General features: G+C 38.7%; 1 long non-coding RNA gene across 1 annotated transcript; it reads right to left on the bottom strand.

The window, feature by feature from the left end:
- Positions 1-3,005: 3,005 nt before the first annotated feature.
- LOC116597799 lies at positions 3,006-26,649 on the bottom strand. Its single transcript, XR_004288787.1, has 6 exons — positions 26,491-26,649; positions 24,741-24,855; positions 15,481-15,625; positions 9,079-9,238; positions 4,296-4,339; positions 3,006-3,145 (listed from the first exon to the last, which is right to left on the bottom strand). It is a non-coding gene; the product is annotated as an uncharacterized LOC116597799 (long non-coding RNA).
- Positions 26,650-27,006: the final 357 nt, after the last annotated feature.

Here is a 27,006-nt window from a genome sequence, read left to right as displayed (position 1 = left end):
GCCTGCCTCTCTGCCTACTTGTGATCTCTCTCTGTGTCAAATAAATGAATAAAACATATATATATGTATATTATATTTATATATAAATGATTTATATATATTATTTATATATAATTTATATATATTATTATTTATATATATTATATATATATAAAATTTCCATCACATTTCTATCACACTTTATTTATTTTTTTTTAAGATTTTTTTCTTTATTTATCTGACAGAGATCACAAGTATGCAGAGAGGCAGGCAGAGAGAGAGGAGGAAGCAGGCTCCCTGCAGAGCAGAGAGCCCGATGTGGGGCTCGATCCCAGGACCCTGGGTTCATGACCTGAGCCAAAGGCAGAGGCTTAACCCACTGAGCCACCCAGGTGCCCCTCTATCACACTTTAGATTGCATTCTATACTATAGGTTGCATTTGATCACCTCCTTAGTGATCCAGGCAGATACATGGACTTGGCAGTCCACTGCGATTGGAATGTTGCTCCAGGGACGCTACACCCAATAGTGAACATTAAGAAGTCATAGGTTTGTCCATTATATTTGTAAATAACACAGGAAATTCATTAACACCTGTCCTGGAAACTCAAATTTGGTGGATCGAGTGAGAGAAGTATGTTGCATAATAAAGACCCACTGAGGAGTCTGATCTTCCCATTCATTGTAATCTATCTAATCATTATCTAAAGTGACAGGGAGGCAAAATCAAAATGCAGTGTATTTCTTCTTGTTTATCATGAGTTCCACAGGTAGTACACAAGATAATTTTAGATGGACATTTTTCACATTCATAGATTTGTACTTACCTCAATGCATACTAGAAAAATATATAAAAGGCATATTGGATCTGTGATTTAATGGTTATTATTGCTTAAGATGACACACAATTTCTTTTAGTCACCTATTAAAAATATTAAGTAAACAATAACACAAATAAGCTGTGGGTGAGAAAAATTATGAAATGATGAATAAATGAAAAAAATTTCAAAAACACTAGACAGTGATCTTGGTCATAGGTAAATCTGAGTTTAAAAATTGATTCCGGTGGTGCCTGGGTGGCTCAGCTGGTAAAGCGTCTGACTCTTGATTTTGGCTCAGGTCATGATTTCAGGGTTGTGAGATCAAATGCCTCACCCCACATTGGGCTCCACACTCAGTGGGGAGTCTGCTTCTCTCTCCCTCCCTCTGCCCCTCCCCCTGCTCTCTCTCAAATAAATAAATAAATCTTTAAAAAATAAATCTACTTCATCACTTTCTATTCACATAAGCTTGGGAAATTATTTACTTTCCTCGGTTATATTGGTTATATCTAGTTACTTTAGCATAGACCAAAATATTATTGGCTTAAATAACTTAAAACTTTTTTTTTTGTTTTGTTTTATAAACATATAATATATTTTTATCCCCTGGGGTGCAGGTCATTGCCAGGTTTACACACTTCACAGCACTCACCATAGCATATACCCTCCCCAATGTCCATAACCCCACCCCCCTTCTCCCAACACCCCCCCCAGCAACCCTCAGTTTGTTTTGTGAGATTAAGGGTCACTTAGGGTTTGTCTCCCTCCCAATCCCATCTTGTTTCATTTATTCTTCTCCTACCCCCTTAACCCCTCCATGTTGCAATACCACTTCCTCATATCAGGGAGATCATATGATAGTTGTCTTTCTCCGCTTGACTTATTTTACTAAGATGATACGCTCTAGTTCCATCCACGTTGTTGCCAATGGCAAGATTTCATTTCTTTTGATGGATGCATAGTATTCCATTGTGTATATATACCACATCTTCTTGATCCATTCATCTGTTGATGGACATCTAGGTTCTTTCCATAGTTTGGCTATTGTGGACATTGCTGTTATAAACATTCGGGTGCACGTGCCCCTTTGGATCACTACGTTTGTATCTTTAGGGTAAATACCCAGTAGTGCAATTGCTGGGTCATAGGGAAGTTCTATTTTCAACATTTTGAGGAACCTCCATGCTGTTTTCCAGAGTGGTTGCACCAGCTTGCATTCCCACCAACAGTGTAGGAGGGTTCCCCTTTCTCCACATCCTCACCAGCATCTGTCATTTCCTGACTTGTTAATTTTAGCCATTCTGACTGGTGTGAGGTGATATCTCATTGTGGTTTTGATTTGTATTTCCCTGATGCCGAGTGATATGGAGCACTTTTTCATATGTCTGTTGGCCATCTGGATGTCTTTGCAGAAATGTCTGTTCATTTCCTCTGCCCATTTCTTGATTGGATTATTTGTTCTTTGGGTGTTGAGTTTGCTAAGTTCCTTAGAGATTTTGGACACTAGTCCTTTATCTGATATGTCGTTTGCAAATATCTTCTCCCATTCTGTCAGTTCTCTTTTGGTTTTGTTAACTGTTTCCTTTGCTGTGCAAAAGCTTTTGATCTTGATAAAATCCCAATAGTTCATTTTTGCCCTTGCTTCCCTTGCCTTTGGCAATGCTCCTAGGAAGATGTTGTTGCGGCTGAGGTCAAAGAGGTTGCTGCCTGTATTCTCCTCAAGGATTTTGATGGATTCCTTTCTCACATTGAGGTCCTTCATCCATTTTGAGTCTATTTTCATGTGTGGTGTAAGGAAATGGTCCAATTTGATTTTTCTGCATGTGGCTGTCCAATTTTCCCAACACCATTTATTGAAGGGGCTGTCTTTTTTCCATTGGACATTCTTTCCTGCTTTGTAGAAGATGAGTTGACGATAGAGTTGAGGGTCTATTTCTGGGCTCTCTATTCTGTTCCATTGATCTATGTGTCTGTTTTTGTGCCAGTACCATGCTGTCTTGATGATGACAGCTTTGTAATAGAGCTTGAAGTCCGGAATTGTGATGCCACCAACTTTGGCTTTCTTTTTCAATATTCCTTTGGCTACTCGAGGTCTTTTCTGGTTCCACATAAATTTTAGGATTATTTGTTCCATTTCTTTGAAAAAGATGGATGGTACTTTGATAGGAATTGCATTAAATGTGTAGATTGCTTTAGGTAGCATAGACATTTTCACAATTAAAACGTTTTTTTCTATCTCACATGAAAGCTCAAGGTAGTGAGGGAGTCAGGGTGGCACTGCTCCATGAAGCTGTCTAGAAGCCTGGGGTCCTTCCACTCAGCTGTTGCATCATTCCCTACTACACTATGTGGGCAAGGGAAAGAGGAAGTGTGGGACAAGCAGCTTTTTATTAGGCACATGAACTAGAATTTACACATATCAATTTTGTTTACATTCTAATAATTGCAAGAGACTATCATCTCTAGTGGGATGGAAGGAAACAATGGAACTTAAGACACTGGACATCAAGCAACAAAGGTCAAGGAACCCTGAGAGTTAGAAAACAAAGGAGTGGAGCTCTTTAGTCCCCCCAGTTGTCCCAGCTTCCGCTCTGGAGAAAGTTTCCAAACCTTAGTACAGGAAGGAAGAACTTAGTTGGAGCCCAGTGTCTACTTGAGTTGAGAAGATAGAAGTGGGAGTCTGAGAAAACCCGTTTGCTAGAGTTCACAGGGCTGTGTTCCAGAGAGGAGAGAGATCACAGGGAGAACACCAGATATCTGCAGAGAGACTGACTTTAGTGATTAGTTGAGTGTTGATCAGTATATGTATGTGGCTGGGTAAAGAACGACGTGAAAGGACTAAGGGAACAGTGAGTGGTTTGTCGGGACAAGGAATAATACCAATTCCCAACAGCTAGACTTAAAAAAAAAAAAAGCAAAACCAAAAACAACTTCATAATTCAAACAGCATCAGTTAGAGCACCAAGAAGGGTATGCTTCATTAGTGGGGAATAATTAGCCTTAGACTAATTGCAGGTCTGGTCCTGCTTAAAAAGCTTAAAAGCAAACCCCCAAGGATCAAAGTGTTTCTACATAACTGAACCAGATTCAATATTAAGATTTCAATCCTCCCCAAGCTAATTCTAAAACTCATATGGAAATGAAAAGGACTTAGAAAAACCAAAAGAACTCTGAAAAGGAAGAACAAAGCTGAAGAACTTAAGCTACCTGTCTTATTACACAACTGGAAGAATCCAGACAATGGTATCTGACAGATCTAGAATCAAATCCCAGTTCCAGGGGCGCCTGGGTGGCTCAGTGGGTTAAGCCGCTGCCTTCGGCTCAGGTCATGATCTCAGAGTCCTGGGATTGAGAGTATCTGCTCTCTCAGCAGAGAGCCTGCTTCCCTCTCTCTCTCTCTGCCTGCCTCTCCATCTACTTGTGATTTCTCTCTGTCAAATAAATAAATAAAATCTTTAAAAAAAAAAAAAATCTCAGTTCCATCTCTTACTTACATTGGGCAAGTCACCTTTACTGATGTAAGCAGCAGTTGTCTTATCTGTAAAATCAAAGTAATAAGATTAAACTCATAGGATATGTGACTGGATGAAATTAGTGTATATAATGCACTTAGCACAGTACTGGACTTAACAAAGAACGTCACCTTTTCTCATCCATTCAACCCCAGGCTCCACTGGACAGGAAGGAACTCTCTCTCTTAATTATTCTTGATTGTTAGGGCCTTAAAGAACTCAGATCTCAAGCCCAATTCATTGCTTTCTAGTGGTTCACAAACTTCTCTTTTATTCTAAATAGTTTGGCTTTGGAATACTTAAAATTTTTTTAAAGATTTAATTAATTAATTAATTAGCTTAAGAAAGAGGTAGTGAGTGAGCAAGCGAGCAAGTAAAGGGGAGGGGCAGAGAGAAAGAGAAGCAGACTCCCGGGATGAGCAGGGAGCCTCATGCAGGGCTCGATCCGAGGACCCAGAGATCAACAGATTGGTCTACCCAGGCACCCAACTTTAATGTTCACTTATGGAAAATCTTAATATAGATCTGTAAAACTTTGCCTAGGATAGTATTAGAACTAAGCATAGTCAAAATGAAAAATATGAAATAAAAAATAGATTATAAAATACAAAATATATTTTAAAATATTAAAAAATAGGAAGTATAGTGTGATGGGTAGAACTTATCCAAAGATTTAAACTTTAATTCTAGGGTTCCTTGGGTGGTTCAGTGGGTCGAGTTGCTGCCTCTGGCTCAGAACATGATCCCAGGGTCCTGGGATGGAGTCCCACATCAGGCTCCCTGCTCAGCAAAGAACCTAGTTCTCCCTCTTCCTCTGCTGCTCTCCCTGCTTGTGCTCTATCCAATAGATTTTAAAAATCTTAAAAAATAAATAAATTTTACTTCTAGTAAACCCAAGTTCAAGGCATAAATAGTATTAATTATAAGACAAATCTTTAATTTCAGAATAGTGTATTTAGAATTGCCCTGGTGGTCTGTAAGCTCAATATAAGAGTGTAAGCAGGGGTGCCTGGGTTGCTCAGTTGGTTAAATATCACACTCTTGATTTTGGCTCAAGGTCATGAATGATCTCAGGGTTGTGAGATGGAGCCCTGTGTAGAGCCGTGCTTAAGATTCTCAATCTCCCTCTCTCCCTCTCCCTCTATTCCTCCCTGCCCCCCTTATAAAACAAACAAACAAAAACAACAAAGAGAGTATAAGCAAATGCTGTCATTTTAAAATTTAGCATGATATGGAGTCATTTTGCATAAAATTTTGTTTATAAGAATTTCATATTAGAATGTCTGATAACTAGTATTTCACATCTTCAGAATCTACCCATTTCATTTAGTAGTTAAAAAAAAAAAAAAAAAAAAGGAAAGAAATCTGTAGGTCACCAGGCTAGATAAGTAGGTAGAACATAGAACATGAGACTATTGATTTCAGGGCGGTGAGTTCAAGCCCCATGTTGGGCATAAAATTTATTTAAAAAAAAAAAATTGAATTCTGCTTATCATACTTTAAATTCCAGCATGAACCCTTAAAACCACTACCGAAGCCATTTGACCCCTTTTTACTGGCGTAACATAGACCTGGACCATTTTTTTTACATCTTCCCACTATTTTATTACTTCAATGCATAGTCTGTTTCATGTTATTAAGTTTGCAGAAATATTCACAATTTATTACTTTTTTCCCAATAACATTGGGCGTGTAATATCTTTCTCCTGGTATATTCAGGAGAAAAATGACTGATGTCATCCACAGCTAAAGACTGACTTGTTATGAAAAAAAAAAAAAAAAGACTGACTTGTTATGAAAAATGGTTAATAAACAACAAATTTAATTCTAATCTTTAAAGAAAATCCAGTTTCCGTTTACTCTCCATCACATGTTCTTTGCTTATTCTAAAGAGCTGCCCCTTTCCGTATAATGTCTTACTTCTGGCCATTTTCGTGGTTAGATTTGGTGTTTAAGACATATTTTCCTCCACTTCCACCTCCCTATCATTGTGAGACTCACCAAAATCTCCATTTTTCCATGTGGATACTTCCTAAAACCCTCCCATTCTTGTTCTAATAAGCACATGCAAGAAAGTAATCTCTCCCTATTTTTGGCCTGACAAGGCCCCTTTTGGAATCCAACATCTAACATTTATTACCACATTTTAAGAAAAAGAAAAAGCAATAGTAATAATTGTTTTAATAATAGAAAACATGAATAAAGATGAGAATAATTTGGTTTTTTTTTAAACCTAGAAAAAAAAAAACAAACCTAAGGGATGAATTCAAATGAATGCTAAGTTATTTCAGGAAAAATGCTAAATGTCCTCTATTCCATGTAAGGTAGAGAATGACAATTTTGCAGAACTTTATTAACAATAAATAAAGAAGGCTTTATCAACTGTAAGGACAGTATAAAGCATTTCTGTCCTTAATAGATTAAAAATAAGATATACAGGGAAGTACCCAATTTTTTGAGTAATAATGTCCTATCTTTCATTTACTACTTGGAGAATCTGTAGATGAAAGAAGCTTAAGTACTTCTCCTAAAATTGTTAGTGTGCAGACTAGCCAGAAAAAGTAGAAGAGCGAAGACCTAGTGGCTTACTAATTCTACAGTATAATTTTTCCTTTTTTCAAAAATTTTAATTGCAGTATATAGTTAATCTACAGTCTTATATTAGTTTCAGTTGTACAATATAGTGACTCAAAACCATGATTTTTTTTTTTTTTTGAACTAGCTTAAGTGATCAGAGATGCTGTGTGTATTTTCGCTTAAGGAAATTGCCTATATCAGATCACTATTGAAAATTCCTTTTTTTTTTTAATTCCAGGATTCAAAAGACTACTACTGTCGTTTACTATTTCAATATGTAGAATGTTGCTTGCATAAAATTTTACTCTCTTCTTAAGAATTAGAGTAAAATATTTTTCTTAATTTCATTAAGTCCTCAAACTGACAACTAGCTTCTATTTTTTAAAAGATTTTGTTTATTTATTTGCAAGAAAGGGAGAGAGCCCACACAGAGGGAGAGGCGGAGGGAAAGGGAAAAACAGGCTCCTTGGTGAGCAGGGCGCCTGATGCGGAGCTAGATCCCAGGACTCCAGAATGGGATCATGACCAGAGCCCAAGGCAGATGCCTAATGGACTGAGCCACCCAAGCACCCCTACTTAGCTTCTATTTTAAAAGTAAAAACATTAGTGACTCATTGGTTAGGACTTACATAAAGGTCTGAACCTCTTATAAAATAAACCTGATCCTCTTACAAATATGAGAATTAAATCAAAATGTGTGAAGTATCAGAAAATGTTGCTCTAGTTAAACTTCAAAAGCTTTCTTAGCCTCTAATGAGGTAGCTTAAACAAGATCATCTTTGTTGGATGTTATTAATTGGGTCTATAAAGAGTTCTATTATTAGAGTATAACTATTTTTATAATAAAGTTATTTGATTTGTAGATTAGTTCACTGTAAAACCCCTTTAATCTTTGTATTAGTTTTCCTGGCATTTCGTGATTTCTTTCTATAATTATTGTGTTTAACTAAATGAAGCAATAAGCTTAATGCTTTAAAATATTAGTGTAATAGAGGAATTTCCTAACAATTCAGGTGAAAATGAGCTCATTTATAGAGAGGATATATATTCATTCATAAAATGACAAGAATTCTTTACAGATGGATGGTAACATTTTAAATAAATCTCAGCCACTTAGTGAAAAGTTTGAAAGTGGTAATCTGAGACTACAAATAATTTAAGGATTAAATAAAGACCAGATTATTTTTCCTTACCAGGAAGTAATTATTTTATTTTATTTTTCAAAACATAAACAGGCTATAAAAACATTTTAAAATAATATTCATAGGGCACCTTTGGGGCTCAGATAACCAGTTAAGTGTCTGCCTTTGGCTCAGGTCATGACCCCAGGGTCCTGGGATTGAGCCCCAAATCAGACTCCCTGCTAAACGGAGAGTCTACTTCTCCCTCTCTCTCTCCCTCCAACTTGTGTTCTCACTCACTCTCTCTTCTTCTCAAGTAAAGAAATAAAAATCTTTAAAAAATAATAAATGCAAAACATCAAACCATATATATATATATACACACACACACGTATGTATGTATATATCCTTTTATATATTTTTTTACATATATAAGTAGATTTTTTTCGTGCAGTAACTTTCTGAGACTAGCATGCAAAAAGGCTTCCTGGAATTGTAATAATTACCACTGTATCTGCTACAGAATTGCCTCAAAGGTGAGTCCTCCTTACAATAAGATATTTTGGATTTGGTTATAAAATGTTTCTAATGATTAATTGTTTGGGGTAATTTTTAAACCTAAACACACACACACATTGTATATTTCTTTGAAAAGTCTATTCCATTTTTCTCTAACCTGCACATTTTTAGACTCTGTAGTACCATAATTACTACATTAAGAAATTAAGAAATTAAATAATCAATAATGGGACATGTGAAAAAGACTTAAAGCCATCAAAACTACTGAGAACTAAAGAAACAGAAAAAGTCAACAGGCTATTTATTCAATTATTACAAAAGAGGATTTATTTCAAGGGCTACTTACTCTTAACAAAGGGATAGTGAAAAGAAAAAAAACAAAACAAAATAGCCCAAGTTTGGACCAGATTATGTTGCTAACTCTGGGACTATGGATCAGTTAACTGCTCTGGGCCTCAGTGTGCACGAGGAGAGAGTGGTTTTCCATTTCTTCTTTCTCTTCTTTTTCTTATTCTAGGAACTGAGCGTTTTGTTAAATGGAGTCTTACCATGGAGCTCCAATACATAAAACACACACATGCAGAACTGCTCTTTGTTCCCCCTTTTGTTTCTTTAAAGCAGGAAGAAGTAGTTCTTGAGACAGTTGTGCTGTGCAGATACGCTTCTCATCTCTGGCGGTGAATAGGGCATTTATTCCAGTTTTGCAGACTATGATGAGAAGAAAAACCATAATTATTATTACATTAGCAACTCCGAAGAATCCCCATTCTGCGGAGGAGAACCACGTGGCCGGGTTAAGCCACCGCAGACTGTTGGAAAGAGATTGCCAAGCTTCTGTGTGAAGCTTGTGATTCTCCACCGCCCTCAATGAGGTGAAGATTGGACCCTTTAGCTGCTGAATGTCAAAAGTTAAACTATGGGGGTGCCTGCGTGGCTCAGTGGGTTGGGCCTCTGCCTTCAGTTCAGGTCATGATCTCGTGGTCCTGGGATTGAGCCCCGCGTTGGGCTCTCTGCTCAGCAGGGAGCCTGCTTCCCCCCTCTCTCTTTGCTTGCCTCTATACCTACTTGTAATTGTCAAGTAAATACAATCTTAAAAAAAAAAAAAAAAAGTTAAAATATATGGAGTGATCCATGCATTTATTTCTTTATCTTTTACCAATCATGGGCACGGGGTGGGGGGGTGGTGGCGGGGGGGGGGGGGGGGAGGGAGGGGTAATACAGATGGATGTGGGAGCCCAGTCACCTAGGAGGCGTTGCCGGCAGGCTAGGACTTCTTGTTTTTCTCCAAGATATGTGGAAGACGTCATAGTATTTTTTTTTTTTTTGATCAATAGTTTGTTGAAATTGAAATTCCCTTGTGGTATTAATAGCCAGCTGAACCACAGAGGCAGCCGAGTGAGAAAGAGAGGCAGCTGCCACGCAATAATAACTGAGTCAGCCGCCATAATGCCCACAATGAGCAGGCCCAAGAAGCGCTTATAGTGTCTGATGTCAGAGAATGCCTGACTCAGAAGGCTGATGGATTTGGATCCTTCCCAATCTCTGGTAAGATCAGCAGGGATAAAGGAACAGGCCTGCCTACTTAGTACAAAGACTGAGGATGCATGAAGTTCAGACAAGTTAGAATATGAAAGGACAGGTGAAGCAATTAGGAGAGATAATGAAATCTTTGTCTTTATACAAGGACGGGTAACTGAAAACCAAGACAGAAGGGTGAGGAGTGCCTGAGATAATTTGCTCTAGGAGAGTCCACGATAAGGTCACAAAGTAATTGGAGGTTGTTTTTTGTTTCTTGCTTTTTTTTTTTTTTTTGTAAACTGCACGCCGAACTTTGAAGGGGAAAAATCAATGTCCTAGTCTCCATAAAGAAGACTGGATTAGAAATGCTTCAAGAAGCCAGGAGGGGCGCTATATCCCTTGCGATTTTATGGGATAAGAACTGTAGAAGGTCCAAGAATGGCCAGAGGACCAGTTGCAGAGAGGTATTACAAGACACATTACAAGTAAAGACGGGACAGGTCTCCACTTGGTGGTACTGTATGGTCCCAGCATATGGGGAACCCGCCCTCTATAAGACTCTCATGTGATCTGACCACCAGAGGGGGTCCATTTGCTATTTTGTTTACAGGAGGGCAGGGGAGAATGACTCAAATCCGTGGTGATACCACCGTGAGATACACTTCCCATAGAGAGGTAGCCCTTTGGTTGTCATGAGGAGGAATGCAAGGTTAAAAATTATGAATCACAGGTCTAGCACAGAAGATATTAGTAGTGGAGACACATAAGGGTAGGATGGAGGAATAAACACTGAAGTTAGGTGAGACTGAGATCCAGACAGGGCCATTGACATGAGGGGTGTCAAAGGGCATGGGAATTCCTCCCACCACATTAGTGACATTGTTGAAAATAAGGAAAACGGGCATCTGCTCAGGTAACAGGTTTGGGGAAGGGGATTTATATCACAGGCCCAATAAAATGACATGAAGCACCTAGGCAGCCGCAGAAGAAAGACAAGACTACACACCATGGTAGAACTGGTGTTAAGCACAGATACCACAGCCAAGCACGTGTTTTAAAGAGTTAAGGGTTTCTGGTCTCTTGTAGAATCTCCTCGGCTTTCGGGGTCGTCTTTTTGAGGTCTCCCCAGGTCACGAATTTGGCCTTGTGGATACTGGCACATGACAGGCAACTGCTTCTCCTCTAGATTCAGGTGCCTCATCTGAGGGACTGGATTCTGGCTGTGCCAGGCCAGGTAATGTTTAATGTTTCTAGCAGGGATCCCACTGGTCCGTCCTGAGTGGAAGCACAAGCACAACTCGCCCCCACTTTGTGAGTTCTACCGGTTCTTGCCAGATGCCCCTGTTTGGGTCCTTCCAGAGTCCTTGGCCACATCGTGTTGATGGGGAGTGAGATTTAAAATGTTTTTCCGCCAGAGTTTCAAAATCAGGATTTAAATTTAAAAAGATTTAGAGTAAGCAGTGCTTTCTGTAATTGGGCTATAGGACCCATATCTCCCCCTTTTTGTTTTTGTATCACAAGTTTAAAGGTAGAATGTGCTCTCTCAATAATAGCCTGATCTTGGGGGTTATATGGGATTCCAGTAATTTGTTTAAGGCCCCAGAGCATACAAAATTTAGCAAAGGATTGAGTAGTATAGGTTGGTCCATTATGTTTTTATAGTTGTAGGAATGCCTAGAATGGGAAATGTGTGTGGTAAAGAAGTTTAATAATGTGCTTTGTGGTTTCTCTAGCTAGGGCTGAGATTAAAATGTAATTGGAAAAGGTATCAATAATGACATGAACATAACATAACTGGCCAAAGGAGGGGATATGGGTCCCATCCATTTGCCAGATTTCATCAGGAGTGAGCCCACGGGGGTTAACTCTGGAAGGAGGGGGAGAGGTACCTGTACCTTGACAATCAGAACATTGAGCAATGACTTGCCTAGTTAGAGTCTGGGATATGGAGAACTCCTTGCTAAGAGATCTCCAATTTTGATGAAAAAAGGAATGTGAAAGACGGGCTTTTTCTAATAACAAAATCATTAATTACCATGGCATCTGCTCGATGGTTCCTGACCACGAGGGGGCCTGGGAGGACCAAGTGAGAGCATATAGGACCTGTGTAAACTGCATGAGAACGTTGCCTTAGCAAATGTTGTAGAGAATCAAAAAGCGTAAAAACAGCTGGCAGCAAACAGGGTTTGATGTAGGCAGTTTCAATATTTCGGCAGACAAAGACAGCCTGAGCCGAATCACTAAGAATGTTTAAGGGTTCATTCGGAAAAGATTCCAAAGCTAATATCGAGGCTCTTGAGTTCTCCTCTCTGGGTAGTTTGGAATACTGAGTAAACAAGCGCTGACTCATTGCCCCATATACTCTAGCTTTTCCAGTTTTTCCAGACCCATCTGTAAAAACAGTGCATTAGGAGTGGGAGACGGGGCATTGTGAAAGGGTGGCGAGCAGCAAAGTGAATGAAGTATCTTATCAGAAGGTAATGAATAGCTAACAATGCCAACAAAGTCAGCAAGAGCAATTCATGCAGGGAAACGATTATTGTGCATGAAGGAAAACCGTTCCCGAGCAACGGGGATATGAAATACATGTGGGTCTATCCTTGACGGGTGTAGGCATCTCGGCTTTTACTTATAATAGTGGACATCATATCTGGATATGGGGAAATAGATTTGGGTGGGTATTAGCCCAGAATATCCATTCTAAATATTGGAGGTTTAGGGTGAGTTGACCAAGGAGTCCAGAAGGCATTTTTTGCGTGGGGAAAAAAAACAAACGAGTATAAGAATTAGCCTCAATTCTAGAGAGATATGGGGAAGATAGGCCCCCTTCAACCAAGGAAACCTCCTGTGTAGCCAAGGGGATTAATTATCCAAGGGGCGGGGGAGGAGGTTAGAGAAGGGTCCACTTGCAAGGTTGCACATAAGTTGGACGAGGAATGCGCTGGAATCCTGAAACTCTGTTGAATCCTTAAAAACTCCTAGGAGTTTTTGGAAGTCATTAAGAGTCCTTAATTGCTTTTTATCTATAGTTAATCTCTGTGGTTTAATCGTTCTTTCAGAGCGAATAACCTAGATATTTCCAGGGTGAAACGAGTTGAATTTTATCTGAGGATATTAACATACCTTGCATGGCTACAGTGTTTTGCAAGAAGGCAAGTACTTTAGGTAGTCTCTGAATCAGGATGAGTTCAAAGTTCATGAGTTCATCATCGAAGATGATGAGTCCATCCATATGATGAATAATTCTGGCATAAGGCCATTTATCTCTCACAAGTTGAGATACTCTATGTACATGATGCTGACACATGGTAGAGCTATTTAGGACTATTTAGCTATTAGGACTATCAAGGACTTTCCATTGGTATCGTTCAGAAGGAGATTGATTATTAACAGTGGGAACTGTGAAAGTGAATTTTTCTTTATCCCAAAGGCTAGAGGGATGGTGAAAAAGCACTCTTTTAAATCAATGACTACCAAGAACCCGATCTTTAGGGATCATTGCAGGGGATGGCAGTCCTTGTTGAAGTGGCCCCACAGGTTGAAGAACTACACTGATAGTTCTGAGGTCATTGTCCTGACCTTTAAGGAATTACAAAAATAAAAGAATTCCAAGGGCTAGTATAGAGTTCTATGTGTCCTAACTTTAATTGTTCTCAGATAAAAGCTTCTGCTTGTATTAATTTCTCCCCTTTAAGGGGTCACTGTTTAACCCAAACTGGTTTAGAAGTTAACCATGTTAAGGGCAGGGGAGAAATAAGGACAGTGGCCCCAATTAAAAAAGGGGTTTCCCTAATTTTCATTCCCTATTGGGAGAGTAGCTCTCTTACCCACAGATAAATGGGTATTGCTAGTACTAATGGCTGGCAGTAAATGAGTTTTCTACTTGCGTTTTTGCAGGTAAGAATTGATGAACTCTGGTAGGGTTGGTTGCAAGTCCCAATATCAACTATAGAATTATTTGAAGGGGATTTTGGCCATTTATCTGGTCAGTCAGTGGCTCTAATAATGGTAACATCTGCCCCCGTATCAATGAGTCGTATAAACCATTTTCCTTGTATATTAACCTGCATCATTGGTCCCTCAAAAAGAGATATTTTGACTCCAATAAATGCCCCTGGTCCCAGTGCTGCCAAAGCCTTATTCACCTTTCTCTGCTGATAGGGTCCCAGGGACCCAGTAAGGTAGAAGGAGTAGAGGAGCAATTTTTGTTTTTGGAGGGAACGTATGTAGGCCTTTTCCTCTCATGAAGACGACAATTTCACCTGTGTAGTCACTGTCAACGACTCTTGGAATAACTGGGATTCCTTTGATACTGAGGCTAGATTTTCCTAGAATAAGTCCTACCATTTCTTTCGGTAATGGACCCCAGACTCCTGTAGGAGTTTTTGCGGGGCTTCTGATTGAGTGGGGTGGTCTAAGAGAGCATTGTTCAAAGACTCAAGGTCCATAAGAAGTTGCTACCCCCCCATCAACATTTGGACCTCTCCCCTGAAGCCACTCAGCCACTATAGGAACTCCTGCCTAAGTGGTTCTGAGCAGCTTGTTGTTCACAGAACTTGTATTCAGTACGTCAGACCAAATACTGAGGGGCCCCAAGGACTGTTTTACATAGATACCGCCAATCCCAAGGGGTCCTATCATAATTAGTAGCCAGAGAGTCAGTAAGTCCTCTCAAAAAAGGGATGAGGTTCTTTTCTCCCCTGGCACTTTTCCAAATTTCCTTGAAGAAACTGAAAGGCAGAGGTTCATGAATTTGCTGTTGTTGCTGGTACAGTAACACTGGGAATATGTCTAATTCTCCTTTAAAGATAGCCTCTCTGAGACAAGGGCCCATCAGTATCTAAGGTAGAAGGAGTTGGCCCTAAAGGCAAATTTAGTCCCTGAGGAGGGTTTTTGGTGACAGAGTCGGGGGAACAGTCTTGTAAAGACTCCCATGCAGCTGGAGGAAGATGCTCCACATTATGAATGATCTGTGATTCCTCCTTCTTAGTGGGAACAGGGGGGTTTTCAATTAACTTTGTGTCATCTGTATTCTAGGTGAGAGGGGTATTAGGGGGAGCTTCTGTATGTAAAGGAGCCAAAGCAGCTCGAACTAAACCCCAGGTAGTTAAGGCAGAAAGAGGGATTTTACAGCCTTGTGTTTTTTTTCACAGCGCCTGCTCTTTCCCGAAGTCCTACAGGTAAAGTACTGTGCTTAAGGAACCAAGGATTTACACCCAAAACTGCTTTTAACATATGTCGGAGCTGTTCCTCATTTATGGTAGCCCCATTAGCCTTGAAGATTTGCTTCAAAACCTTAATATATTGTCTCTTCTCAAGAGAGAGGCTTTGCCTATGCCCCATATCTGGGGTTTTCAAAGATCTTTTAATTCCATAAAAATGCTCATGCCTGACACTTCCCTGAACTTGGTCGTGAGCAGATGCCAACTTACTGTGCGCAGACTTTATGGATTTTGGGGGGGGGGGGTGGCGGTGTCCATATGGTGTCCGTTGCAAGGTGATCTCATTGCGGTCACCACTTGCTGGGGATGAGCAGCAATCCTTGTATGGACGGATGAAAGATTACTCCAGACTCTGCTGTGAAAGAGAGAAGAATGGAATGGGGTCAACGCTCAGAGGCGAAGACCCTTTGCTCGTCTTTGTTCCCAATTTTATTGGTCCTTCAGGATAATCACAAATCCTTATCCCTGTTTTCAAGCACAGAATGTATGACAAGGGGTCTTACTGAAACTAGATCGATCTGTTTACCAGAAAGGTATGCTATGCTAATCTGCATGTTCTACTACCTGTAGCCCAAGGGAAAATGCACACATCTTTCAGATCACAGGGCGGCTGTTTGGGCTAAGAAAGCCTTGGGGAAGGCAACTCCTGGCGGCATTCCAACCACAGAGTGGTCATATGAGCCTTGGCTTTCCAAAGGCCTACGCCATCTCCATCTCCGAAAACTTCCTGCCCTCAGCAGCCTCTGTGTTACATTTTAGCAAGTCAGGTATTATGGCTGATTTCTAGCTCTACATTCAGTAGTGGGTGGGAAAACCTGGAGCCCTCTGCAGATTTGTCTATATTTTGCTGTATAGTGACTTTGCTTTTGCTTCTGGGTTGTACACAATCAGAAGATTTCATGTATAAATATCTGTAAACAATCATATCTTCCTTCTTTAAGGAAGATTTTGCATTTAAATCCTTGATCTATCTGTGGGCACCTGGGTGGTTCAGTCAGTTGAGCACCTGACTCTTGGTTTTGGTGCAGGTCATAATCTCATGGATCGTGAGATCGAGCCCCACGTTGGGCTCCATGCTCACTGGGGAGTCTGCTTGAAGATTTTCTCCCCCTATTCCTCTTGTGTGCACTCTCTCTCTCTCAGATAAATAAATAAAATCATAAATAAACAAGTGAATGAATGAATGAATGAATGAATGAATTCTTGATTTATCCGGATTTTATTTTTCTGTAAAGAGTAAGGTAGCTCTGGGGCACCTGGGTGGCTCAGTCGTTAAGTGTCTGCCTTTGACTTAGGTTGTGATCCCAGAGTCCTGGGATTGAGCCTTGTATCAGCCTCCCTGCTCCTTGGGGAGTCTGCTTCTCCCTCTCCTGCTGCTTGTCTTCTCTGTCTCACTGTGTCTCTCTCTGTCATATAAATAAATAAAATCTTTAAAAAAAAAAAAAGAGTAAGGTAGGTCTCCAAAATCATATTTTTCAAGGTTACTATGTAACTGTTCTTCCATTTATTAAGTAATTTGTCTTTATCCTACCGATTTGCAATGTCACTTTCTCCTATAATAAATTCTCATATTTATCCTCACATCGAATCCATTTCTAGTTACTGGTACTTTAGTTTTAGGGTTGCTTCTATCTCTCCCCATCCTTCATTGATTGCCAAGAAGAAATATTATATTACAGTCCTGCCTTTTTTTTTAAAGCTATAGAGATTCAGTTTTATAGCATTTTGTATATCTTTTCATGCCACATTTATTATTGCTAACTGTGTAAAAAATATTGACATCTATTGCAACTGTAATCAAACTAAGAGATATCTAAAAACATTAACATAGTGGGTAAGAGCATGAATTCTGGAGTCAGAATTCATGGGGACAATTATGATACTTCATCTTATAATAAGATTGTTGTGAGGATTAAATGACTTAATATTGTGAAGAACTTAGTAGATGTTACATGTTATTTATTATTATAATTATTGCATATAAGCTAGAAATCAATTGATTTAGTTTACACATTTCATCTTTTAAAAAATTGCTACCCTTTCATTTACATGAATATTTAATTTATTGGTGTCTAAATTTAGTCAATATCTCATTTCTCCCAAACCATAGATCTTAAGATGCTTGAATGCCAATAAATTCCTCTTCTGTGTACCATGTTATTATTACTTGGTTCCATCCTGTTTTCAGATTTCCCACAATTAATCATTATATATATATATATTTTCAATTCAGTGTTAGGTTTACCCATGTAGTTATTAATTTCTTTACTTATCATTACTCTTGCTTGTGAGTTCATTGCCTTCTTATGGGAATACATCTTTTGTTACTTTTTTATTATTATTTCTTTCAGTAAAAGTCTGAGTGGTAAACGCTCTGACTTTGAAAATATATTTTTCTCTAACTCTTGAATAATAACTTAGCTATGTTATCACTTATTCTTCCTCAGAATATTAAAAATTATTCTACAATCTAGTTGTTTATTTTTGCTGTCTTTTGTGGGTTCTGTGTATTTTGATTGTTACCATTTTGGTTTGAGTTGGCTTGGCTTTGCTTTTACTTTTAAGATTCTCTCCATGAGCTTAGTCTTTGGATTACATTTTTGATATCTCTACTAACGGATTCATTTTTGTCTAACTCTTCAGGTCTCAGTGCCCTTTTTCATTGTGAAGGCTCAAGTCATTATTTCATCAGTTCCCCCCAAAATTCTCAGCCCTTTTCTTCCCCTTGCCTTTCCCCACTTCTCTTCAATCCTTTCATCTTGGAATGTCTATGGGTTGTATGCTGTAGTTCTCATTTATTCTCAAATCTCTTAATCTATTTTTTGTATTTTCCATGTTTTTATGCCTCTGTATTGGATTCAAGCTCATTTTCTCACACCTGTCTTTCAGTTCACTAATTCCCTCTTCAGAGTCTAATCATCTTTTGTTCTTTAAGATTTTATTTGAGAGAGAGTACGCGTGTGGGAGTATTAGAGGGGTAGAGAGAGAATCTCACGCAGACTCCCCCCGACTATGGAGCCCAACTCGGGGCTCTGTCTCATGACCCTGAGATCACAACCTGAGCCAAAATCAAGAGTGGTTTGCTCAACTGACCAAGCCACCCAGGTGTCCTCCAAGTCTAATCTTTCAGATCTGTTAGTTTTCTTTCTTCATGGTCCTGGCACTATTCCAGCTACATACACTGGAACTCTATGACTGTGCATACTTCAGGGGCAGACAGCAATTCTGGTTCCCTCCTGCAAGTCATGGTTTCAGTTCTTGCTCCTCTCTTTACGGGGGCTCTGGACCAAGTCTCTTGTTTCCACCTAGGGGTGAGATTCCTATTTCCTGTCCAATTTGATCCATATCCATGTCTGATAACCTCCTTGGTTGCCTGGGCACCTGTATTAGTTTCTTATTGCTACTGTGACAAATTACCCCAAACTTGGTGGTTTGAAATCACACGCATTTATTCTCTTACTGTTCTGGAGATGAGCTTTATGGGCTAAAATTAAGGGCCCTTTCCTCCTGGAGACTCCAAGAGAAAATCTGTTCCTTTCCTCTTCTAGCTACTAGAGGTGGCCAGCATTCACTGGCTGTGGTGAATCTCTCCAATCTCCTTCTTCATCTCATTACCTTCTGCTCTCTCTCCTACCTCCCTCTCTCTTATAAGAACCATGTGATTACACTGGGCCCACCCAGATAATCCAGCATCATCTCCTCATCTCCAGATCCTGAATTTAATCGCATCTGTCAAATTCCATCTACCATGTAACATATTCACAGATTCTGGAGAGTAGGGCTCAGACATCTTTGGTGGTCCATTATTCAGCCCACCACAGTGTTTGCTCACAGGCTTCCTCCAATGGCTGGGAGTTCCCTCTTAATTTCTAAGACCTCTGGATTCTCCCTTTTTTCTTTCAAGCACAGCTGTGTATTCAAGAAACATTTTTTGGGGGATGCTTATGTGTCTCAGTTGGTTAGGCCTCTGCCTTCAACTCAGGTCATGATCCCAGAGTCCTGGGATGGAGTCCAACAATGGGCTCCTTGCTCAGCAGGGAGCCTGCTTGTCTCTCTGCCACTCCGCCTGCTTGTGCTCTCTCTCTGACAAATAAATAAATAAAATCTTCTAAAAAAATCATTTTTTTCTTATATTAAATTAGAACTTTCTATGTATTTATATTGTAGAAGGTATGAGGGGTGAGGGGCGGTCTTTGTTAACGAAGATGACATGTTGTCAGAATAGGGGTATTATAAACAATCGTGAATAAATAGCCATAAGTAAAATTATCATTTTTTAAACACAGGGATTTAAAAACCCCCAGGGTTGTGAAAAGTAAATGAAATATATATATGAAAACAGGCTTTTAAATGCCAAAACAGTCCACTTATAAATCGAGGGAGACCCTAGTTCTTATCTGTCAGTGACTGCTTCCCTTTCCCCCACCTTTAGGTTTCAGTGCTATTTGCTTATTGGTGGTAACGGTTGTGCAGCTTTAAGTCAGTAATGTCAAATTTTATTTGTTTGTGACTTTTCTAATTATTTTGGTTTACTCACTCCATCTCCAATCACTGTGAAAAATATTTCCAGAGGGCCCTGACCTTTGACTTTCTTCATGTGCAGCTATCTTGATAAAAAAGAGAATCCTAGAAAGGCAGAGAGTTTAGGGATTGAGCCGTATCATCTGTTCTTGGCATGGTGAGAAACAGTGGGACTCCCATGAGATTACCTAGAACTCCTAATAGTGAAGTTTCATCACATTATTCAGAATAAACAGTTCTTTGTTGTTCTAGGGTTCTTTCCTTGACACGAAACACATGGTGTCTTTCCCAATACCACTCTTCAACTCTATGATTCTCTCACACCATCAGGGTGTCCTGCAATTCAGTCTTATCCTACTAACTACCCAGAGTGAGTGTCAGACTCTGCAGGCTTGCAGAAAACTACACTTCCCAGCCCTGAGGAGTTGGCCAGGACCATATGATATTTCCAGTCAGGAGACTGTGAGAGGAAATGATATGTGGCTCATGCAGTAAAAAGCTGCCAAACTATCTCCCAGTTTCCTTTTCCCCTATAGCAGCAAATGGGGATGTCTTGTGGTAAGAAGTTGCAGGCAGAAGATCGAAGTAGATCTGATTGTTAAGTGACACATGAATGACAGCTGCCCTGGAGAACCGCATCGATTATAGTGATCTTTGAGTGACAGAGAAATAATCTTCCATGCTTTAAACCACTAAGATTTTAGTGTTTGTTACTACAACATAAAACTAGCTAGCCTCTTCTGCCTGTGTCTCTCCTGCTTAGTATATATATTTCTTTTCTATCATATTCTTGCTGGAATTCTGACTAGAAGCCTTCTATCAGTCAGAATCCCAGCAGGAAAGAGAAACACATTCAAAAGATGTCATCAAAAGACAGTTTAATGAGGACCTTCATTAAGGCATGTGGACAAGTTTAAAGGAATTCAAGCGAAGCACCTGCCACAGGAAGCCAGTCCCATCCCCAGACTTGAAGGGGGAGGGGAAAGCAGTGGTTAACAGAACCTGAGATGAGCTCTGTAGCTGTGGGGGATGGGCGATCTGACAGGAACTACAGCCTTAATGGAGTCAGACATGTAAAACTGAGATTGGCTTCCAGATGAGTCAGTCCTTAGGGGCTAGTCTCTCAGGGCGAAGACCAGGGTGAAGAGCAAAACATACCCAGAAAGCCTCAAGTCCTTGCATCTCCTGCTCTAGAATAATGGCGCAACAAATGATATCTGAGAAATTTCTTGGCCAAACCACATCTCAACAATCATCTCGAAAACTATAAGAATCAGGATAAATGACTATCATCAAGGGACCACCCTGGGATATGCAACCAGAAAGGCCATGTACACTTCATTTGCCCATGATTAGTGCATGTGAATCTGAAAATTAAAACTTGAGAAATACAAATATGAAATGGACATATTTGCATATAACTGAATAAAATTCCCAAATAAAACAATCGATGGATTTCCTTTCAGAAATCATCTTCCTACTAACACCACAAGCTGTAATTTTGAATACCAAGCCAACTATTCACCCTAGTTATTTCGAGTTCCTTCAGTACAGGGACCTAATCTTACCAGTCTTTAGAACCTGAACATCTAGCACATTTTTCAGGAAGTAGAATGAATGAATGAGTAATTGCTAAGTACAAAACCACTACAAAGGACAGATACTGACGGGGATTTATTTCATATATTGCTTGGATACTTTATATCTGTGCTGTAACAATGCCAGCTCTATCCTAAAGGATGTAGATAATTCATGGGAATGGGAACAGAAGTTTTTTCTAGCTCTTTCTTTTGCTTTTAAGAATAATCTGTGATGGGGTGCCTGGGTGGCTCAGTTGTTAAGCGTCTGCCTTCCGCTCTGGTCATGATCCCAAGGTCCTGGGATGGAGCCTTGCATCATCATCATCATCCATCATCCGTCATGGGGCTCCCTGCTCAGCAGGAAGCCTGCTTCTCCCTCTTGCACTCCCCTTGCTTGTGTTCCCTCTCTCCCTGTGTCTCTCCTTGAGGTGGGGGCAGGGGGAAGTGGGAAGCTCTGGGCGCACGTGGGGTGAAAAAAAAATTAAAAGAATTATCTGTGGATTTAAATGAGTGAGTTATGTCATTATAGAGATAAATATGAGTTTGTTATAACTTTAAAAGTAAATTATTTGGGGGCACCTGGGTGGCTCTGTCATTAAGCCTCTGCCCTCGGCTCAGGTCATGATCCCAGGGTCCTGGGATCAAGCCCCACATCGGGCTCCCTGCTCCTCAGGGGGCCTGTTTCTCCCTCTCCCACTCCCTCTGCTGTGTTCCTTCTCTAGCCGTGTCTCTCTCTATCAAATAAATAAATAAAAATCTTTTTGAAAAAAGTAACTTGTCAATTTTGCTGCTTTATTTTTTATTAGTAACACATATTACTTCTGGCAAATCTCACAGTTCACTGTGACACAAGCCAATGGACTTCAACATGGAGGTTAAGAAGCACACTCTAGATTGGGGCACCTGCCTGGTCCAGTTGGTAGAGACGTGACTCTTGATCTCAGGGTTGTAAGCTCAAGCCATATATTGGGACTAGAGGTTACTCAAAAAACAAAACAAACAAATAAACAAATGTTCTGGGCATATTTTAATTAATTATTTATTTTGTTGAAAAACTGAATTGTAAAATTTGTGAACATAAGAACCCATGCACTTAGTTTATAAGAGGTAGGAAAAGATTATGGGTTATCAATTACATCTCTGTTCTGCAGAAGACAAACTATAACACTTCTTGCCAAGACCTATTGTGGTTTATAATAATTAAATATCAACTTATAAAACCTTTTTTTATAAATTGAAATAGCTTTTTTCTTGTATTTAAGTTATTTTTTTAAGTAGAATGACTTTGAAGAATTTTAAGATGATAGGTATCATTTATACATAGAAATTTTAATAGCAGAGTTTAGAAAGGTATAGATGGATTCATGGTTTTGACAGCTTAGGAAGATTAGCATATTAGATTTTTTTTCCCAGACATTGGAAATAAAGCTGAAGAAGTTCTTTTTAATTTTTTCCCAAGATGTTTCAACATAGCTGTTCATCAAAATGAAAATATAATTATGACATGGTAAGTCAGATACTTGAATGATGTATTTCATTTTTTTTTAAATTTTATTGTTTATCTGAGAGAGAATGAAAGTGAGAGAGATCACAAAGGCAGAGGGAGAAGCAGACTCTCCACTGAGCAGGGAGCCCAATGTCGGGACTCAATCCCAGGACCACAGGATCACGACCTGAGTTAAAGGCAGTCACTCAACCGACTGAGCCACCCAGCCACTCAGTCATTTGAGCCACCCAGGCGCCCCCTGTATTTCACTGTTTTGCAAGAGAATATCATGTCTCCCTACTGCCTAACATAAAATAAATCTTTAAAAGATAATTCCTTGCATGACCTTCCTCATTCTTGAGTTATGTCTTTTTACTTTCCATATTGACCTCTATATCAATATGGCATGTAAATTTCCATTTTTCTGCTCTTAGCTTCTATGCCTTTTTGTTCCCTCTTTGTCATTGTTTTTCTAAGTAGGCTTCATGCCCAGCACAGAGCCCAGTGTGGGGCTGGAATTCACAAACCTGAAGTCAAGACTTGAGCAGAGATCAAGAGTCAGATGCTTAAATGACTGAGCCACCCAGGTGTCCCCCAGTTTTTTTGTTTTTTTTTTTAAGATTTTATTTATTTATTTGACAGACAAAGATCACAAGTGGGCAGAAAGGCAGGCAGAGAGAGAGAAGAGGAAGCAGGCTCCCCGCTGAGTAGAGAGACTGATGCGGGGCTCGATCCCACGACTCTGGGATCATGACCTGAGCCGAAGGCAGAGGCTTTAACCCACTGAGCCACCCAGGCGCCCCTCCCCCAGTTTTTTTTAAGTAATGCTCCACACACCCAGGGGCTCCTCTTCTTTGCCACTTTATACCTATCACTCTGTTCTAGATCTTATTCAAAACATCTTAAATCCTTGTCTAATCATACTCCATTTAAAATATTACCTTTCAGTACTTGCTCAGTTTTTGCTCTAATTAGACTTAATTATCTAAATTAATGAAAGTCAGAGGATTAGGAAATAAATATCTACCATAGCCATGCCATGTCATATGGTTTCACATAACGGATGTTACTAATTCTTTATAGATGAGAATGTTGTGGCTCTGAGAGTTTTAATACTTTGCAAACAGTCTCAAAACTACTAGCAGAACTGGGATTCAACCCCAAGACCTCGTATCTCCAAACCCTATCTTCTCTCCAGCCAAAGAGTGTGTCCTACTGCCTCCTAATCCAAAATGGTGGCTGATTCAAAAAGGATACCTATTTAACTTTGGAAAAAGTTGATTTTGTATTTACATTTGAATATAGCAGTGTCAGAAATTGTAGAAAGAAACATGTTAAACCAAATTATGGGCATACACAATAAACTTTTAATAGAGATGCGCAAAACACCAGGATTAGCAGGAACACCCCTTCTTGAGCTTTTGATTAGGCAGTGGTTTTAGGTTTGGTATGCCTTTTAAATGATTTTCCCTACTAAATATTTTCTGTTATAACTATCTGTTATCATATCAGCTGCATTTTGTTTGATTATAAACAGAAACTATATATTTTTTCAATATTATTCATTCCCTTGAACTTGTGTAGTTATGAAGAACACTGAGTTAATAATTATTTGTTGGTAAACTATAATTAATCAGGAAACTCAGGTTTCCTTACTACTGGTTAATTTTTAAATGTATAATAATGTTGCCTATAACCACCATCATCAGAGAAGAGAGAATTCCACCATTCATTCATATTTTTAAATGGGGAGCTGAATGTAAAAATAAAACAAAACATTCCCCATAAAAATGTATGTATATAATAAACAGTATACCTATGATCAATGCTCAATAGAGTTTTTCTTAAACCCTATTTGTATTGATTTTCCCTTTTATACTTACCATATCTCTACTATTTATGTTGACACTACTTTCTTCATCTTCAACTTCTGTCTCACTTTGTGATCTTCATTAACCTTCGTTCTTTTGAAATTTAATGAATAATTTTCATTTTAATCTGTACAATTTAAAATAGACATTTCTAAAATCTTTAACAAAACCTCTGGATGTAGCCAGTTCCATATTGTCCTATTACAGTGACAAAACAATTACCCTGAAACTTTCGCTTTCTGCCAGTAGATGGCGCCTATGCCTAAGTAACACAACCTCCTTTTTTTTTTTTTAAGTTAAACTATTTGGAAAAATCCTTGTCTTCCTTTGAGGTAAATCCCACTAGAGAGGTTCCATGATAGGTATAATTCACTTCTAAGATTTAAAGAATTGTTCATTCTAAACAATTTGGATTAAAGACTTTCTAAATGGGCTATACTTTTCCTTCTTAAGCTAGAGCATATAAGCTTTTTTCCTGATGATTGATAATCATCATAATAAATATTAATTACTAATATAGTAATATATACTATATATAGTGCTACAAAATATATACAGACTATTCTAGTGTTTGTACATTAAAGGCCCCAGATAGCTATGCTTTGGGGGCTTATTCTTTACAGTTATTTAGTACAGTCTAGTATTTGGGGGCTTGTTTTTTAATAAGCATTTTTTTCTCTTTTTTTCCAGGTATTACTTCTTAAAAGTAACAGTTAACAGCAAATGTCTTCTTTTCCCAAACTTTGTTTCAAAATATTACTACCTCTAATGTATTATAATCAAATACACTACATAAGTAAAGTTATTAGAATTGGGTCAAATACAAATCCCATTGTTGAATTACATAGGCCTTAGTATGTTTTACAGTATCTGTTTTGAGTGCTGAGACACTTTGATAGTTTTATTTGTTTAATAGGTGATCTATTTTATTATATTGATTATAATTATAATGATAATTAATAATTGAATTCTAGAGCATTCAAAATTTGATTCCTATTTGCTATACTCTTTTGACTTCCTTCTCCTCTTAATTTTAGTATTAATAATATTATTGATCCCATTAAGCTGACTCCAGGTTTAAGAACTTATTTATTATAGGAAATTTCAGGAATTTTTTTACACTTTGCAGAAATATTTTCATTTTTTGAGAAATATTTTTGTTTGTAAGAGGAAATACCTGAAGAAATGTGTGACAGGCATGGGTATTAATCAATTCTGAATGAAATCATTCTGAAATTTTAACATGCATGAGAATCAAGTAAAGATTTTGTTACAATTGCATACACATTCCAGGGCCTCACTTCTAGAGATTGTATTTCAGTTGGTATGAGGTAGAGATCAAGACTCTGTATTTCAAATAAACATCCCTATTGATTCTTCTACCTCTTCGTACTTCTCAGAGTTCTTAGCTGACACTAAAGAAGAAATTCTCACTTGAGTGGATGTAAAGTTGAGTATTTTATTTTGGATTCAAATTAAGGTGTGTAAAATTAAAAAACAGAGAGAGAGAAAGAAAGGAAGGAAGAAGGGAGGAAGGGAGGGGAGGATGGAGGAAGGAAGGAAGAAAGAAAAGAGAAAAGGGGGTGCCTATCTGGCTTAGTCGGTAGAACATGTGACTCTTAGTCTTGGGGATGTAAGTTTCAAACCCCACACTGGGTGTAGAGATCGCTAAAAAATAGGAATTTTAAAACAAAACGAAACAGAAACAAAAAAAATAGAAAAGAAAAACCAAATTAAGTTGTGTTAAACAATTATAACTTACATGAAGGAAATTCGTTTTCATGTCAAACTCTCTTCCAAAGTAGGGCAATATTGAACATTCCATTTCATACTTCTTTTCTGGATGATGTTTGCAGACATCTCTTCATAATCCAAGTCCCATTTAAAGATGGTAAACTGAAATCACTTCAGGTTATTATCTGTTAGTAAGATTTTCTAATACGCAATTATAAGAAATTAATTAAAATTAAGATAACTATCTCAGTGTTTAAAATGCTGATCCTGACTTTAAAACAAAACAAAACAAAACAAAAAACGCTCTTTCTAAAAATCAACTTTCACCCTCCTTACCTTGTAGTAACACTTTTCCACGCCTTTTGCGTGACCCTGTTTTGAACAGTGTTAACACTTCAGAAAAATCTCCAGATATGTGTCATGTATCTTTTGGTCTACTTTAATAACAAAACACAGTCTCCTTGTTATCCTTACTTGCTCAACCAATGTATATTCTTGCCCCTGTGTTTATACAGTACGTTCATTAGTGGTTTTTACTTGTCTA

Source organism: Mustela erminea, chromosome 8, assembly GCF_009829155.1.
Source record: "Mustela erminea isolate mMusErm1 chromosome 8, mMusErm1.Pri, whole genome shotgun sequence".
Lineage (NCBI taxonomy): Eukaryota > Metazoa > Chordata > Mammalia > Carnivora > Mustelidae > Mustela > Mustela erminea.
This window is presented reverse-complemented; position numbering and strand designations above follow the sequence as displayed.